This window comes from Pygoscelis adeliae, unplaced genomic scaffold (assembly GCF_000699105.1).
Source record: "Pygoscelis adeliae isolate BGI_AS28 unplaced genomic scaffold, ASM69910v1 Scaffold155, whole genome shotgun sequence".
NCBI lineage: Eukaryota > Metazoa > Chordata > Aves > Sphenisciformes > Spheniscidae > Pygoscelis > Pygoscelis adeliae.
Window position 1 is genome coordinate 5272767 of NW_008824932.1, and position 4871 is coordinate 5277637.

The 4871-nt window shown below is 43.8% G+C and overlaps 1 protein-coding gene across 1 annotated transcript in view; it reads right to left on the bottom strand.

The window, feature by feature from the left end:
- LOC103917868 (thiamine transporter 2-like) overlaps positions 1–62 on the bottom strand; it is an 8850-nt gene extending 8788 nt beyond the window's left edge. Inside the window, exon 1 of the mRNA XM_009325071.1 lies at positions 46–62. The gene's annotated coding sequence lies outside the window, so the exon portion shown is untranslated. The remainder of the gene's footprint in view (positions 1–45) is intronic.
- Positions 63–4871: the final 4809 nt, after the last annotated feature.

The window sequence follows — 4871 nt, forward strand, 5'->3', positions numbered from 1 at the left end:
GTCACTGCAGGATTTCTGATTTCCAAAGTTCATATATAATCTTACCTTGTCTGCTGGAGCTCTTTCTTTTTTACTTCCAAGGGAAAGGTCCCTTTTAGTATCTCCAGTCTTTCTTCTGGCTGTCCTGTGTGTATTGCAGCTACCGGACTCTATTTGGTATTTGTGCTTTTCCTGTTCTTCTGGTATTTCAGCTTGCTCTGACGCCTCCTTTGAGAACACTTCCAGCTGGCCTTCTTTCAGCATCCACTTTCAGCACCCTTAAAGGAACAGCCAGATAATCCTGGCCTGTCCTTGCCCAAAGGCAGTAGTAGATCGAGACCTACGGGTCTGATGCTTGACTGGCACAAAAGCAATCCTGTTCTCATAGAATTTTGTCTATGTGGCTTGGGACCCGCCTGGGCCAGGAACTGGTCTATGTTAAAGATGGAGCAGTAGCTATACATGGGTAATGACAGAGATGAGGGAGAACAAATACCAGCGTCATAAGGTTTAAATGTTTCTCCACTGGGGTTTCATACTATTCTAGCAGGTTTAAAAAGTAAAACGCTGCTCTACTTCCCCTTGACTGTTTGTTAGCAAATTTCTCAAATCTTTTGCTTAGGCAGGTTCTCACAGTCCTACTGAAGACGGAGATGGCCATATAGTCATCTTCAGAAGATCCTGTGGGACTCACAACAGCGAAGGATGCGATCTGAAATGTACAGATTTTCACAAAAAGTATGTACCTAAGAATCTAGATCCATGCCCATCCCAGTCCTACAACATATAGGTCTGGAATGAAGGACATAGTAGTTACTTAGAATGTGACCAATACAGTAGGAAAACGATAAATTTGTAAATAACAGTGAATTATCCAATAATTTCAGAGGAAGGCAGCTTCTTAGTTCATACACTTTAAAATGGCACAGTAACTTTAGAATAGGGAGGTATGAGTGAATAAGAAAAACATACGAAATTCCCTGCTGGGTCAGATGAGTTGCCCAGCTAGGCCAGTATTTTGCCTTCATCCTTGGCCACGTTTTCCAGCCTTTTCGCCTCCTGCTCCCCAGCACTCAAAGTTACAAGGCTAGTGATGATAGAGAGGCCATCCCTGCCTATTGCCCTTATCATTTGTTTGTCGACCTGTTGTCCATGAATCCATCTAATCCTGCCTGGGACACTGCTGTATGCTCCTGTGAGTTTTTGTGATGTATGTGAAGCTAATGCATGAAAGGGATGTAATAATTCCTTTTGGTGCTTTCCCAGCTGTCAGTCACTGTCTGACACTGATTCCAGAGCTATTTTGGTTATATGTCACTGCATGTTTAATTGAACCTATAGCTACAGGAGGTGACAGCCCATCTGAGAGGAGACTGGGTATACCTGCATTCGATTCTATTCTCAAGGGCTCTTGCTAAAATGCAGAGAACGTCTGTTGAAGTGAATAGCATTACTCTGGGTTTGCATCGGCTTAACTGAGGTAAGAATCCAACTCAAATTTCTCAGCACTGAAAAAAACCCCCAAACTATGTTTTTCCTGTAACGTAATAATGAGAAAGAATGATTTAAGTAACTTCCAGTTATTGATATTTGTTTTTTCTGCTTTCAGATCCTCTTTTATCCTCTATTAGCTGTTCTTTCCACACCCTAGTCCATCTCTTTTGTACCTGAAATTTCATCCTTCTTCACTGATTCACATCTGAATGCCAAACGGAAGACAGTAAAACAACGATGGGCTTATGCAAGTTTTTGGTCAACTTGAGCTCTATGTCGACAATAAGCTGCCTGCAGCAGAGCTTAGTCGCTGGGTTTGAAGGGGACCGTGCTCTTTACACTGAGTTTGAATGTAGTCTGGTTGGAAGCAGAAATGTTCTTCTGCTCGGAGGGTGGGCTAGAAGATCTGTTTATAGCTGGCATCCCAATTCTGTTCAGGTGGGAAAAGGAAGACTCTCTAAGACCTGGAGACAATGTGAGTTTTATAGTAGTAGTGTGTATCCTAAAGAGTTAGTGCAATATGGTCTCTAAGGTATCAAGGAGACAGGGAAATTCTGAGGAGAGGAGGGGAAGGAAAGGCAGTAAGAGAACAAGCCTGCAAACCTCTGTCACCCAGTACCTTCTCCTGCATCTGCTGCCCCTTGAGCTCGATCCTGGTATTATCTCTGGTACTTCATGGGATGGCACCAAGGCTGAGAGCCTCACCTCGGCTATGTGTGGTACGTCTCTCTCTCACTCAAACTGGTGGGGTGCTGATTTAGGCACTGACTATCAGCTCCCAAATCACATCTGTTTCCTGACACCCACCTAACTCAGGAGAAGACACTTTGCAAATCAAACTGAAGGCTTATACTTTTTGAAGAATGTGTACGGTACTCCCTTAAAGAGTGATAGCAAAGAAAATTTGCTGTGGCTAATACCGCAGATTTTTCTCAACTGGTGGTCGAATACAGCCCATGCACAGAAAGGTTGCAATGGCAGTTATGAGGATTAAACTGTCTCTTTGTTGGATTCCTCAGACCCAGGAGTATTCACAGAGCAAGTTCACTTTTTGATTTATGGATGAGCAGATCTTAATCTTTTCTCATGCACTACTTCTCATGCCCATTTTGGGAACGAGCTGCCATTCGCAGTCTGAGCCTGAACCCCGCGGTGCGTGGGTGAGGGTTTCTGTAACTCGCCTCTCAGCTGAATCTCACGCAGGGGTCCCAAGGTGGGGAGACATTCACCTGCTGGGCTCGAATGTTTTTCATCCGAGACACTTAAATGCTTATGCAAAGTCTAGTTTAGAATATTTAGCTAGGAAGTTCTCAGTGCATTACTCCAAGGGGTAAGTTAGAGAATATATTCAATCAAACTAATGTTTCAGGTACTTAGTTTAAATGTAGACTTACGAGTACTTCCTTGCTAAAAAGTAATGACATAACCTTATTTTTCACTACGCTGCTACTTACATAAGGCTAATGCCCTTCCTTTTTATCCAGTCACTCTTCTTATTCATGTCGCTAGAGTGCGCATTGCCACTTGCACAGTGCAGGGTAGCGGCTGCTGTGTCATTAACCACCACTCTGCGACATTCTGGGGGAGTTAATTCTTTTTTTTTTTTACAGGCAACATTTTAGTGATGGCACACTTGGATGTTTGCGTAAGTAAGGCCTGGAGCTCTTTCTATAATGTGCTAGCAACATAGCATGGAGCACGTAGAGGTTTTGTGATGAGTTTATAAAGACCAGTTGAACCTTCTTTGCTTGCAGAACCATGCTTTATGTCCCCTTTTGTACAATGCTAACTCTGGGCCAGTGCCGGGTTGAAAGGAGTGCTTTACCCCCTTAATCTCCTGTTATGGGCCAGAGAAAGTTAACTTCAATATCTTTAGCTTTCTGCAATGTAAGTCACTGGCTGGATTTTCTCCTCGTTTTGGTTACAGTTTCATTGTTGAATTAAATGTAGATGACGGGTCAACACCTCCACAGTTGTGAGAGGCCAGGAAGCAGCATCCAGTTTACACTGGGTGTTGGGAGCATTGCCAAGACCTTACATGGATGTATGGCATCCCTATTTGCATCGCAGTGACCTGCATTGCAACTCTCTGATTTACTCCATGTCTCTTGCGAAAACCTGTCAGAGACTTTGGTAGCTTTCCAAATAAAGGTGTTCCACATTGTCTGAGGACTGGCTTTGTTAGTTGAGCAAGACCCCCCCCTTTTACTTTCTCACTCTGATTGGCACAAAGAGCACTCTGGTTTCCCAGCTGAGGGGTGCAAAGCAGTGTGGTCCAGAGGAGCCACATAGCCGAGCCAGAAAACAGTCCAGCACGTGGACTATCAGTATCTGCTGATACTGTTCTGCTACAAAATCCATTGTTCAAACTGAAGCCGTTTGTGAGCTTTGCACTATCTTCCTCTTTGATTTATAGATCTGAGAATGCTGGAAAATTAAATTTAAACATTTTCAAACTTGGTTTTTATGGTTTAAAACTACTTTTGAACAAGAACAACAAGAAAAAAAAAATCAAGCAAGTAAGTTGAATAGATGATAAAATTTCCAGGATTGAGCAGACAAATGATAACTTATGTATGGTGTCCCTCTTGGCATCGGGGTATATTTTAGCCCTAACAGCCAATTTTATTTCTGTTGCAATTGTACCAACAGCAAAATACTGTCTTGAAACTTTTAAAACAGTGAACTGAAATCCAAAAACAGTGTGATACGAAGTTTACTGGAAGATGGAAAAAGTCTTCCTGTTGCATTCAAAGAAAGTTACAGCAGGGCAGAAAAGCTTACAGAAGAATAGGTTATACCTTAAGTAGTTCCTTTTGTTTTCCTTACATTTTGCTTCCAGATCCATCAGCGCAGCAGAGGAACTACTACTTGGTCAGCGGGATTCTCTGGGGATTTTCCTTTTCTTCAAAATTTTGTGGTGGTTGCTGTAGGTCCGCAGCTGACTTTTGTGCAAGTGCTGGCTGTGGGTGGGTGTACCGGGCTCTGGTTTCCCTCTGCCCCCCACACAGTATGTCTGTCAGCTCTTCTAATGGCATAGAAGCCGCCAGTGTTTAAAGGAAGAACAGCAGTTTGATATTTCTAAAGATAGGTTTCCAAATAAACGTGTTTCACATTGTCTGAGGACTGGCTTTGTTCGTTGAGCAAGACCCCCCTTTTACTTTCTCACTCTGATTGGCACAAGGCACACCTGGGTTGGGGCAACCCCCGGTATCACCACAGGCTGGGGGGTGAAGGGATTGAGAGCAGCCCTGCCAAGAGGGACTTGGGGGTACTGGCGGATGAAAAGTTGGACGTGAGCCAGCAATGTGCGCTCACAGCCCAGAAGGCCAATCGTATCCTGGGCTGCATCAAAAGAAGCGTGGCCAGCAGGTCGAGGGAGGGGATTCTGCCCCTCT